The sequence below is a fragment of the Garra rufa genome, unplaced genomic scaffold, assembly GCF_049309525.1.
Source record: "Garra rufa unplaced genomic scaffold, GarRuf1.0 hap1_unplaced_002, whole genome shotgun sequence".
NCBI lineage: Eukaryota > Metazoa > Chordata > Actinopteri > Cypriniformes > Cyprinidae > Garra > Garra rufa.
This window is the reverse complement of record NW_027394277.1, coordinates 13,289,559-13,302,058: the sequence shown is the minus strand read 5'-3', so window position 1 is coordinate 13,302,058 and position 12,500 is coordinate 13,289,559. Positions and strand designations below refer to the sequence as shown.

The window sequence follows — 12,500 nt, the reverse complement described above, 5'->3', positions numbered from 1 at the left end:
CTGATAAGGCCGATTGTTACACTTTTATGGGAGACCGCCTGGGAATACCAGGTGCTGTAAGCTTTTGCCTTTTCTTCACTATTTATATAATATGCTGGCTTTTACGGAGGCTGATCTTTAAATAGCCCACTTTTTGGAGCAGCCCTCGCTTATGGCCATACCGCGCTGAGAGCGCCCGATCTCGTCTGATCTCGGAAGCTAAGCAGCGTCGGGCCTGGTTAGTACTTGGATGGGAGACCGCCTGGGAATACCAGGTGCTGTAAGCTTTTGCCTTTTCTTCACTATTTATATAATATGCTGGCTTTTACGGAGGCTGATCTTTAAATAGCCCACTTTTTGGAGCAGCCCTCGCTTATGGCCATACCGCGCTGAGAGCGCCCGATCTCGTCTGATCTCGGAAGCTAAGCAGCGTCGGGCCTGGTTAGTACTTGGATGGGAGACCGCCTGGGAATACCAGGTGCTGTAAGCTTTTGCCTTTTCTTCACTATTTATATAATATGCTGGCTTTTAGAAAGACGTGTTTTACCGCTCTATTTATTACAATCATTTAAATGTATTATAGAGTTTTAAGTGTTTTACATGTTTTTTAGGCCATTTTATTACTCTTAACATTTTAAGTGTATGTGTCTTTAATAAATGGATGGTTGGCCTGTCATGTGACTAGACACATGACAGGAAGCAGGAAGTACAACTGTATAAGAGAGCAGCATGACAAACAAAGGACAGTCACCAAACTGTTGGATTGAGGAGTTGCTAATTTTAGAGCTCACCTTTCCATTCACCACCTGCAAACTTTGGATTACACTTTCTGTGGATTGTATATACACTGGTGGACACTCACATTGGACTTATCAACACACTGGGGTTCTTGGACTGTTTTTAGGGTATGGACAAATGAACTGTATTCTTTTAACAGAGTTTACCTGTTTTTAGGGTATGGACAAATGAACTGTATTCTTTTAACAGAGTTTACCTAGTTTTATCGTGTTGTTTTAAAGTCTTTTATGTGAACCTTGTAAATACACCAAATCTATTTAAACCAATTTTCTTTTATGTCTCATTCTTTTAACCACTAGTCATCTCTCACAGTTAAATCTGACCCCATTTTAGTCTTGTAACTCGGCTGATAAGGCCGATTGTTACACTTTTATGGGAGACCGCCTGGGAATACCAGGTGCTGTAAGCTTTTGCCTTTTCTTCACTATTTATATAATATGCTGGCTTTTACGGAGGCTGATCTTTAAATAGCCCACTTTTTGGAGCAGCCCTCGCTTATGGCCATACCGCGCTGAGAGCGCCCGATCTCGTCTGATCTCGGAAGCTAAGCAGCGTCGGGCCTGGTTAGTACTTGGATGGGAGACAGCCTGGGAATACCAGGTGCTGTAAGCTTTTGCCTTTTCTTCACTATTTATATAATATGCTGGCTTTTACGGAGGCTGATCTTTAAATAGCCCACTTTTTGGAGCAGCCCTCGCTTATGGCCATACCGCGCTGAGAGCGCCCGATCTCGTCTGATCTCGGAAGCTAAGCAGCGTCGGGCCTGGTTAGTACTTGGATGGGAGACCGCCTGGGAATACCAGGTGCTGTAAGCTTTTGCCTTTTCTTCACTATTTATATAATATGCTGGCTTTTACGGAGGCTGATCTTTAAATAGCCCACTTTTTGGAGCAGCCCTCGCTTATGGCCATACCGCGCTGAGAGCGCCCGATCTCGTCTGATCTCGGAAGCTAAGCAGCGTCGGGCCTGGTTAGTACTTGGATGGGAGACCGCCTGGGAATACCAGGTGCTGTAAGCTTTTGCCTTTTCTTCACTATTTATATAATATGCTGGCTTTTACGGAGGCTGATCTTTAAATAGCCCACTTTTTGGAGCAGCCCTCGCTTATGGCCATACCGCGCTGAGAGCGCCCGATCTCGTCTGATCTCGGAAGCTAAGCAGCGTCGGGCCTGGTTAGTACTTGGATGGGAGACCGCCTGGGAATACCAGGTGCTATAAGCTTTTGCCTTTTCTTCACTATTTATATAATATGCTGGCTTTTAGAAAGACGTCTTTTACCGCTCTATTTATTACAATCATTTAAATGTATTATAGAGTTTTAAGTGTTTTACATGTTTTTTAGGCCATTTTATTACTCTTAACATTTTAAGTGTATGTGTCTTTAATAAATGGATGGTTGGCCTGTCATGTGACTAGACACATGACAGGAAGCAGGAAGTACAACTGTATAAGAGAGCAGCATGACAAACAAAGGACAGTCACCAAACTGTTGGATTGAGGAGTTGCTAATTTTAGAGCTCACCTTTCCATTCACCACCTGCAAACTTTGGATTACACTTTCTGTGGATTGTATATACACTGGTGGACACTCACATTGGACTTATCAACACACTGGGGTTCTTGGACTGTTTTTAGGGTATGGACAAATGAACTGTATTCTTTTAACAGAGTTTACCTGTTTTTAGGGTATGGACAAATGAACTGTATTCTTTTAACAGAGTTTACCTAGTTTTATCGTGTTGTTTTAAAGTCTTTTATGTGAACCTTGTAAATACACCAAATCTATTTAAACCAATTTTCTTTTATGTCTCATTCTTTTAACCACTAGTCATCTCTCACAGTTAAATCTGACCCCATTTTAGTCTTGTAACTCGGCTGATAAGGCCGATTGTTACACTTTTATGGGAGACCGCCTGGGAATACCAGGTGCTGTAAGCTTTTGCCTTTTCTTCACTATTTATATAATATGCTGGCTTTTACGGAGGCTGATCTTTAAATAGCCCACTTTTTGGAGCAGCCCTCGCTTATGGCCATACCGCGCTGAGAGCGCCCGATCTCGTCTGATCTCGGAAGCTAAGCAGCGTCGGGCCTGGTTAGTACTTGGATGGGAGACCGCCTGGGAATACCAGGTGCTGTAAGCTTTTGCCTTTTCTTCACTATTTATATAATATGCTGGCTTTTACGGAGGCTGATCTTTAAATAGCCCACTTTTTGGAGCAGCCCTCGCTTATGGCCATACCGCGCTGAGAGCGCCCGATCTCGTCTGATCTCGGAAGCTAAGCAGCGTCGGGCCTGGTTAGTACTTGGATGGGAGACCGCCTGGGAATACCAGGTGCTGTAAGCTTTTGCCTTTTCTTCACTATTTATATAATATGCTGGCTTTTAGAAAGACGTGTTTTACCGCTCTATTTATTACAATAATTTAAATGTATTATAGAGTTTTAAGTGTTTTACATGTTTTTTAGGCCATTTTATTACTCTTAACATTTTAAGTGTATGTGTCTTTAATAAATGGATGGTTGGCCTGTCATGTGACTAGACACATGACAGGAAGCAGGAAGTACAACTGTATAAGAGAGCAGCATGACAAACAAAGGACAGTCACCAAACTGTTGGATTGAGGAGTTGCTAATTTTAGAGCTCACCTTTCCATTCACCACCTGCAAACTTTGGATTACACTTTCTGTGGATTGTATATACACTGGTGGACACTCACATTGGACTTATCAACACACTGGGGTTCTTGGACTGTTTTTAGGGTATGGACAAATGAACTGTATTCTTTTAACAGAGTTTACCTGTTTTTAGGGTATGGACAAATGAACTGTATTCTTTTAACAGAGTTTACCTAGTTTTATCGTGTTGTTTTAAAGTCTTTTATGTGAACCTTGTAAATACACCAAATCTATTTAAACCAATTTTCTTTTATGTCTCATTCTTTTAACCACTAGTCATCTCTCACAGTTAAATCTGACCCCATTTTAGTCTTGTAACTCGGCTGATAAGGCCGATTGTTACACTTTTATGGGAGACCGCCTGGGAATACCAGGTGCTGTAAGCTTTTGCCTTTTCTTCACTATTTATATAATATGCTGGCTTTTACGGAGGCTGATCTTTAAATAGCCCACTTTTTGGAGCAGCCCTCGCTTATGGCCATACCGCGCTGAGAGCGCCCGATCTCGTCTGATCTCGGAAGCTAAGCAGCGTCGGGCCTGGTTAGTACTTGGATGGGAGACAGCCTGGGAATACCAGGTGCTGTAAGCTTTTGCCTTTTCTTCACTATTTATATAATATGCTGGCTTTTACGGAGGCTGATCTTTAAATAGCCCACTTTTTGGAGCAGCCCTCGCTTATGGCCATACCGCGCTGAGAGCGCCCGATCTCGTCTGATCTCGGAAGCTAAGCAGCGTCGGGCCTGGTTAGTACTTGGATGGGAGACCGCCTGGGAATACCAGGTGCTGTAAGCTTTTGCCTTTTCTTCACTATTTATATAATATGCTGGCTTTTACGGAGGCTGATCTTTAAATAGCCCACTTTTTGGAGCAGCCTTTGCTTATGGCCATACCGCGCTGAGAGCGCCCGATCTCGTCTGATCTCGGAAGCTAAGCAGCGTCGGGCCTGGTTAGTACTTGGATGGGAGACCGCCTGGGAATACCAGGTGCTGTAAGCTTTTGCCTTTTCTTCACTATTTATATAATATGCTGGCTTTTACGGAGGCTGATCTTTAAATAGCCCACTTTTTGGAGCAGCCCTCGCTTATGGTCATACTGTGCTGAGAGCGCCCGATCTCGTCTGATCTCGGAAGCTAAGCAGCGTCGGGCCTGGTTAGTACTTGGATGGGAGACCGCCTGGGAATACCAGGTGCTGTAAGCTTTTGCCTTTTCTTCACTATTTATATAATATGCTGGCTTTTAGAAAGACGTGTTTTACCGCTCTATTTATTACAATAATTTACATGTATTATAGAGTTTTAAGTGTTTTACATGTTTTTTAGGCCATTTTATTACTCTTAACATTTTAAGTGTATGTGTCTTTAATAAATGGATGGTTGGCCTGTCATGTGACTAGACACATGACAGGAAGCAGGAAGTACAACTGTATAAGAGAGCAGCATGACAAACAAAGGACAGTCACCAAACTGTTGGATTGAGGAGTTGCTAATTTTAGAGCTCACCTTTCCATTCACCACCTGCAAACTTTGGATTACACTTTCTGTGGATTGTATATACACTGGTGGACACTCACATTGGACTTATCAACACACTGGGGTTCTTGGACTGTTTTTAGGGTATGGACAAATGAACTGTATTCTTTTAACAGAGTTTACCTGTTTTTAGGGTATGGACAAATGAACTGTATTCTTTTAACAGAGTTTACCTAGTTTTATCGTGTTGTTTTAAAGTCTTTTATGTGAACCTTGTAAATACACCAAATCTATTTAAACCAATTTTCTTTTATGTCTCATTCTTTTAACCACTAGTCATCTCTCACAGTTAAATCTGACCCCATTTTAGTCTTGTAACTCGGCTGATAAGGCCGATTGTTACACTTTTATGGGAGACCGCCTGGGAATACCAGGTGCTGTAAGCTTTTGCCTTTTCTTCACTATTTATATAATATGCTGGCTTTTACGGAGGCTGATCTTTAAATAGCCCACTTTTTGGAGCAGCCCTCGCTTATGGCCATACCGCGCTGAGAGCGCCCGATCTCGTCTGATCTCGGAAGCTAAGCAGCGTCGGGCCTGGTTAGTACTTGGATGGGAGACCGCCTGGGAATACCAGGTGCTGTAAGCTTTTGCCTTTTCTTCACTATTTATATAATATGCTGGCTTTTACGGAGGCTGATCTTTAAATAGCCCACTTTTTGGACCAGCCCTCGCTTATGGCCATACCGCGCTGAGAGCGCCCGATCTCGTCTGATCTCGGAAGCTAAGCAGCGTCGGGCCTGGTTAGTACTTGGATGGGAGACCGCCTGGGAATACCAGGTGCTGTAAGCTTTTGCCTTTTCTTCACTATTTATATAATATGCTGGCTTTTAGAAAGACGTGTTTTACCGCTCTATTTATTACAATCATTTAAATGTATTATAGAGTTTTAAGTGTTTTACATGTTTTTTAGGCCATTTTATTACTCTTAACATTTTAAGTGTATGTGTCTTTAATAAATGGATGGTTGGCCTGTCATGTGACTAGACACATGACAGGAAGCAGGAAGTACAACTGTATAAGAGAGCAGCATGACAAACAAAGGACAGTCACCAAACTGTTGGATTGAGGAGTTGCTAATTTTAGAGCTCACCTTTCCATTCACCACCTGCAAACTTTGGATTACACTTTCTGTGGATTGTATATACACTGGTGGACACTCACATTGGACTTATCAACACACTGGGGTTCTTGGACTGTTTTTAGGGTATGGACAAATGAACTGTATTCTTTTAACAGAGTTTACCTGTTTTTAGGGTATGGACAAATGAACTGTATTCTTTTAACAGAGTTTACCTAGTTTTATCGTGTTGTTTTAAAGTCTTTTATGTGAACCTTGTATATACACCAAATCTATTTAAACCAATTTTCTTTTATGTCTCATTCTTTTAACCACTAGTCATCTCTCACAGTTAAATCTGACCCCATTTTAGTCTTGTAACTCGGCTGATAAGGCCGATTGTTACACTTTTATGGGAGACCGCCTGGGAATACCAGGTGCTGTAAGCTTTTGCCTTTTCTTCACTATTTATATAATATGCTGGCTTTTACGGAGGCTGATCTTTAAATAGCCCACTTTTTGGAGCAGCCCTCGCTTATGGCCATACCGCGCTGAGAGCGCCCAATCTCGTCTGGTCTCGGAAGCTAAGCAGCGTCGGGCCTGGTTAGTACTTGGATGGGAGACCGCCTGGGAATACCAGGTGCTGTAAGCTTTTGCCTTTTCTTCACTATTTATATAATATGCTGGCTTTTACGGAGGCTGATCTTTAAATAGCCCACTTTTTGGAGCAGCCCTCGCTTATGGCCATACCGCGCTGAGTGCTTGGTATAGTCCAGTGACATCACAGGAAGTGTTGCAGTAGCAGTTGGTGGGAGAGGCCCACCATTTTGTTTAGTTTGTTTAGTTTGTTAGTTTATTTTTATTGTTTTGTCTTTATATTTTTTCAGTTGGATTCCCCAGCAGTTAATGCTGCTAGGGGGAGTCATTTTTTTGAGATTTCAAAAATGGATGGATTAACAGCAGCAGAAAAGGACATAGCAAGAGAAACAGGAAAGGAAGCACATGGACAAGAGTTGGCAAAAGATAATGGATTTCGACGGAATATCAATAAGTTTGGTGGCAAAGCAAAAGAAGCAAAGTCATTTCTGAAGGAAGCTACAGTAATTGTAAATTTGATGGACCTAAGAGATGCAATGGCGGAGGACATTATACAGGCTGTGACAGAAAAGATTGGATTTGGAAAGCTGTTGGCGGTAAGACCAAGGCCAGATAGAGAATATGAACTGACTTTGGATGATGAAGCAATGTGTGATGAATTAATGGATGGGTTAATGATAAAAGAGAAGATCTGTGAAATCAGGAAATTGCAGATTAGAGAATGCATTGTTTCGTTTATGCACTTACCAGCATATATGGACAATAAAGACATTTTATCAAAATTGGAAATATGGGGTGTAACCCCAACATCAGACATTAAACGACGGTACTATCCTGGCACAGACATAACGGATGGAACAAGATATCTAAGAGTCCGCTTTCCAAAAGAAGTGGTATCTCTGCCCTATAGTGCTAAGTTCGAGACAGCTGAAGGGGCACAATACTTCAGGATCATGCATGATAGGCAGATGAAAATCTGTAGGCTATGCATGGATCCTGGTCATATTTTCAAAGACTGTCCTAATTTGAAGTGTTATGAGTGTGAAGAGCAAGGGCATTATGCTCGTAACTGCAATGCGGTAAAGTGCCCAGACTGTAAACATGCTTTGGTGAAGTGTGAGTGTTGGATGGAGGATGAAGGAGGAGAAGGAGAGGACAATCAATTAAAAGAGACTGAAACTTTGAGTGATGAAGGACATGTATGCAAGAAAACTCAGGACTCCAATGAAAAAGAAATAAATCAACCTGAAAGGATGGACAAGGAAGAACGTGACAACTTGATGGACAATGGGGATAATGAAGAGGAGCAACAAAAAGAAAAGGACAAAGATGGGCAAATGGGAAGTGATGAACAAACAACACTAGAGATAATGCAAACAACGACGGAGGAACAGGACAAAATGGAACAAGCACAAATGATTTTGGAAATAGAAGAGGATTTGGGAAAAGGAGACGAAGGAAACGAAGAATCTAAAGACATGGGAAAGGAAAGAATGCAGAGAAGAAGATCCATTAAGGTAACCCCTAATATAGAAATGGCTAAAAAGAAAAGACAGAAGAAAAGAAAAGAATTTGATGAAAACAGATTTGGGGTATTGATGACTATGGGAGAAGAAAATGAATGATGAATATAGTAAAGAACATTTTAATTATTAGTCTTTTAAGTATTGTATCATTAAATGTTAGAGGTTTACTGAATGTGGAAAAATTTGAAAAAGTGAAAGAATTAAGTAAAAAAACAGATGTAATTTTATTGCAAGAAACAAATTGGAAAAATGAAATGATGGAAAGTTTTGAAAGACGATGGAAAGGGAAAATGTATTACAATAATGGAGATGGACGAAAAGGAAAAGGAGTTGCAGTTTTATTTAAAAGAAATATAGGGGATAATGTTAAAATTATATATTGTGATAAAGAAGGGAAATGTATTATTGTGAGAATGGTCTGGGGAGGAGAAGATGTTATTTTATGTAATGTACATGCTCCAAATGCAGAGGCTGAAAAGAAAATATTTTTTAATAATTTAAATGATTATATAGATGCATGGGAAAAGGTTATAATAATGGGAGATTTTAATACAGTTTTGAGTAGAATGGATATAGCAAAAGACATGGTTTTTAAAAGAGATGGTGGAAGGGAAGAATTGCTTAAATTAATTGATAAAAATGATCTGATAGATATATGGCGAGAACGAAATGAAGGAATAAAAGATTTTTCAAGGCAACAACTGGTAAAAGAAAAAATGAAGCAAAGTAGAATAGATTTTATGCTGATTAAAATAAATATGAAAAGAAATATTGACAAGATATATTATAAGATGACTTCTCTTAGTGATCATAGTATGTTAATAGCTCATTTTAATGAAACCGGGGTGGAGAGGGGAAAGGGGATATGGTGTTTAAATAATGAACTTTTAAAAGATGAGAATTATAAATTGGCAGTGGAAACAATAATAAAAAATGAGAGAGGGAAAGGAATGTTTGAAGAAGATAAGAGAGTGTGGTGGGATAATATAAAATATGAAATAAAGAAGTACTCATTGAGTTATAGTAGATTGAAACAAAAGATTAAAAGAGGAGAAGAAGTTGCAGTTAGGAATTTTTTGAAAGAGGAATTACAAAAAGATAATGGTGATATAGAAAAGATTGTAATTTATGAAAACCGATTAAAAGAAATAGAAGAGGAGAAGTGTAGAGGAGCTATGATAAGAAGCAGGTTAAAGAATGTGATGGAAGGAGAAAGGTGTACAAAATTCTTTTTTAATTTAGAGGAAAGTAGACAAAAGGCTGATACAATAAAGGAAGTTCTTAAAAAAGATGGGGAAAAAGTAAAAGGGACCAATGAGATTTTGCAAAGTGTAAGAGAATTTTATGCAGATTTATTTAAAAGTGAAGGGATAAAAGAAGATGAAAAGGAGTTTTTATTAAAGCAGGTTAAAACAAAAGTAGTTAAAGAAGATAAAGAAATGTGTGATAGAGATTTTTTAAAGGAAGAAATAGAGACAGCAATAGTACAGTTAAACAATGGGAAAAGTCCGGGAGCAGATGGCTTGACTAGTGAATTTTATAAAGTTTTTAAGGATACGTTAATTCCTATTTTAAAGGAAGTATATGAGGAAATATATGATAGAGGGCAAGCAAGTCAATTGATGAGAGTAGGAATGGTGAAGTTAATTTTTTAAAAAAGAGGTGACTCAGCGGATTTAAAGAACTATAGACCCATATCAATGTTAAATACAGATTTTAAAATTTTAGCAAAAATGTTGGCAAATCGATTAAAGAGGGTTCTACCAGGAATAATAACAACAAATCAAGCTTATTCAGTCATAGGAAGAGAAATTACAGATACAGTAAGTAATATAAGAGATAAAATAAGTTATATGATAGAAAATAACAAAGAGGGATTCATGATTAGTTTAGATTTGGAAAAGGCATTTGATAGGGTAGAACATGATTATTTATTTGAACTTTTAGAGCGTTTTGGATTTGGAAATAATTTTATAAAATGGATTAGAGTTTTATACAAAGGGGCAATCAGTTTTATAAAATGTAATGGATTTTTAACTAATGTTTTTACTATAACAAGATCAATAAGACAAGGGTGTCCTTTATCTGCATTATTATATAGCATTGTAGCTGAACCTTTGGGATTAGTGGTTGGGGAAGATGAAAATATTAAAGGAATAGGTTTTGGAGGAGCAGAAAAAGAACAAAAAATATACCAATATGCTGATGACACAACCTTAATTTTAAAGGATATAGATAGCATCGAGAGAGCAATAAATAAAATACAACATTATTGTAATGGTTCAGGAGCAAAAATAAACATAGATAAGACTGTCATGATGAGAATAGGAACAGCAAAGATTTTACCACATTATTTTAGTTTTAACCCTCAAAGACCGAGACAGCCGCCGGCGGCTAAAAATAACTATTGGTCTTAAATGTTTAATAACTTTTGAACCGCTAATCCAATTTGAATGCTTTAAAAAGTCTCGTAAAGTACAGAGTCTGCTCTTTTTTTGCATTTGTCTCATTTGGATATTCAGAGGCTCCGTAGTAAGCGTGATTACGTCATCACATTTCCTCAGCACTGATTCGTCAGATGAAATCAACACGTTTTGGTCCTCTGAGCCAAACAGGAACGATTGTTGATGCTTAGTCCCACCCCTGTGCCCCGATTGGTTCAAACTGTCATCTATTCAACCAATAAACATAGGTTTTGGTCTTTTGAACCACCGATTAGTATGTTTCTTTGCAGATCTGAACAGACGCAAAGTGAAAGCAAAGTGCGTCTTGCGTGCATGAAAACAAACGCAAAATAACACATTTGCATGACAGCATTCTTTGAAAATGTACAGAAATACTCACGACAGAGCCCTTTGACATAAAACAAACCAAAAACAAGGATGAAACAACAGTAGATATCGGATAAAGCACTGGAATGTGGGTTTTCGGTCACTAGGCGATGTCCCGGTAAAATAGATTCCGACGCAGACTACAGCCAGCAGATCCATCTATTTGGTTGTTATATTATGTAACTAATTATTATATAGTTTTTAAAGATTATTTGTACTATTTTTTCGGTTGCACTCTGTATATTTCTCTCTCATTTTGTGTGTAGTTTGTGAATAATTTGGATTGTTTATTTATTTTTTTGTTGCACAAGACAGTTTGTGCATTTTTTCTTGTGCTACTTTCTACACTATTTGTGTTTATTGTTCATCTTTTGGATTAAGAATATATTTATGAAATAGTAAATTATTTTTTACTGTGTTTTGCTATTATTTAACACTGTTTCTGCAATGACTTTACTCCTGAAACGTTTTTGGACAGATCTATATTGTCAATAAACGAAATGGGCCTGTTTTTCACTGAAAAGCACCTAAATAATATTGTAATTATTGGCTATAACTTGCTTGGGGAATGTTATATATAGACAAAATTTTATTTGGAAGTGTAAAACACCTAAATACAAATTTTTAAAGAAAAAAATCTAAACTTCAGGAGTTTTTGTTTGAGTACACAGTAAAAAACACCCAATTGTTGGTAGCGTTTTTTCCTAAAATTCTGGAAATTCACTAATTTTTAGAGAAAACAAAAGGAAATTTGTAATTTTAAATTAGCTAGACATAAAGTTCAAGTTCTTATGTTTATAATGATATATGACAATTGATGCTGACTGCTAGAATAGGTCTGAAAAAACAAAGAAATATACAGGTGCCTCAGGTGCCCCAAAAATGTTCTAGGTCTTTAAGGGTTAAAGAAGAGACAGAAAATATGAAAATTTTGGGAATCAGAATTGGAAAAGATGAAAAGAAAACTAGAGATTTAATATGGGATGAGATTTTAGGAGGAATGGAGAGAAGATTAACTTTCTGGAGACAAAGAACTTTGAAATTAAGAGGGAAGATTTTGATTGTAAATGTTCTGATGCTTTCGAAAATGTGGTATGCATTAGAGGTTACTTCATTGCCGATGTGGGCTTACAAGAGACTGAAAAAGTGTATTTTGAATTTTATATGGGAGGGAAAACCAGCAAAAATTGCTTATGATACATTGATAGGACCATGTGAGGAGGGAGGTTTAGGTTTGTTAGATCCAAACATAAGAATGAAGAGTCTAAGGGTTAAAATTATGAAAAAATTTATGAATAAAGAAAATAGACAAGAATGGAAGAATGGTTTGACATATTTTTTAAATAGGTGTGGGGGTTTTAAAATGGGAAATCACATCTTATGGATGAAATTGAAAGAAAATATGTTAAATGATATACCAGAATTGTACAAAGAAGTTTTAAGAGCGTGGAAAGAATTTTTATTGACAGTAGTGTACAAACCAGAAGGGATGGAGGAGCTTTTGA

The 12,500-nt window shown here is 38.2% G+C and overlaps 1 protein-coding gene and 15 non-coding genes across 16 annotated transcripts in view; 15 read left to right on the top strand and 1 right to left on the bottom strand.

The window, feature by feature from the left end:
- The window catches only part of LOC141305375 (uncharacterized), a 566,500-nt gene that overhangs the window by 351,174 nt on the left and 202,826 nt on the right, over positions 1–12,500 (bottom strand). The window lies entirely within an intron of this gene.
- Positions 148–266, top strand: LOC141308103 (5S ribosomal RNA). The gene has a single exon (XR_012347027.1). It is a non-coding gene; the product is annotated as a 5S ribosomal RNA (ribosomal RNA).
- LOC141308102 (5S ribosomal RNA) lies at positions 351–469 on the top strand. Its single transcript, XR_012347026.1, has one exon. It is a non-coding gene; the product is annotated as a 5S ribosomal RNA (ribosomal RNA).
- On the top strand, positions 1,271–1,389 carry LOC141307389 (5S ribosomal RNA). Its single transcript, XR_012346342.1, has one exon. It is a non-coding gene; the product is annotated as a 5S ribosomal RNA (ribosomal RNA).
- Positions 1,474–1,592, top strand: LOC141308101 (5S ribosomal RNA). The gene has a single exon (XR_012347025.1). It is a non-coding gene; the product is annotated as a 5S ribosomal RNA (ribosomal RNA).
- On the top strand, positions 1,677–1,795 carry LOC141308100 (5S ribosomal RNA). The gene has a single exon (XR_012347024.1). It is a non-coding gene; the product is annotated as a 5S ribosomal RNA (ribosomal RNA).
- On the top strand, positions 1,880–1,998 carry LOC141308201 (5S ribosomal RNA). The gene has a single exon (XR_012347124.1). It is a non-coding gene; the product is annotated as a 5S ribosomal RNA (ribosomal RNA).
- LOC141308099 (5S ribosomal RNA) lies at positions 2,800–2,918 on the top strand. Its single transcript, XR_012347023.1, has one exon. It is a non-coding gene; the product is annotated as a 5S ribosomal RNA (ribosomal RNA).
- On the top strand, positions 3,003–3,121 carry LOC141308097 (5S ribosomal RNA). The gene has a single exon (XR_012347020.1). It is a non-coding gene; the product is annotated as a 5S ribosomal RNA (ribosomal RNA).
- On the top strand, positions 3,923–4,041 carry LOC141307388 (5S ribosomal RNA). The gene has a single exon (XR_012346341.1). It is a non-coding gene; the product is annotated as a 5S ribosomal RNA (ribosomal RNA).
- LOC141308096 (5S ribosomal RNA) lies at positions 4,126–4,244 on the top strand. The gene has a single exon (XR_012347019.1). It is a non-coding gene; the product is annotated as a 5S ribosomal RNA (ribosomal RNA).
- On the top strand, positions 4,329–4,447 carry LOC141308095 (5S ribosomal RNA). The gene has a single exon (XR_012347018.1). It is a non-coding gene; the product is annotated as a 5S ribosomal RNA (ribosomal RNA).
- On the top strand, positions 4,532–4,650 carry LOC141307221 (5S ribosomal RNA). The gene has a single exon (XR_012346175.1). It is a non-coding gene; the product is annotated as a 5S ribosomal RNA (ribosomal RNA).
- LOC141308094 (5S ribosomal RNA) lies at positions 5,452–5,570 on the top strand. Its single transcript, XR_012347017.1, has one exon. It is a non-coding gene; the product is annotated as a 5S ribosomal RNA (ribosomal RNA).
- Positions 5,655–5,773, top strand: LOC141308092 (5S ribosomal RNA). Its single transcript, XR_012347016.1, has one exon. It is a non-coding gene; the product is annotated as a 5S ribosomal RNA (ribosomal RNA).
- Positions 6,575–6,693, top strand: LOC141307486 (5S ribosomal RNA). The gene has a single exon (XR_012346438.1). It is a non-coding gene; the product is annotated as a 5S ribosomal RNA (ribosomal RNA).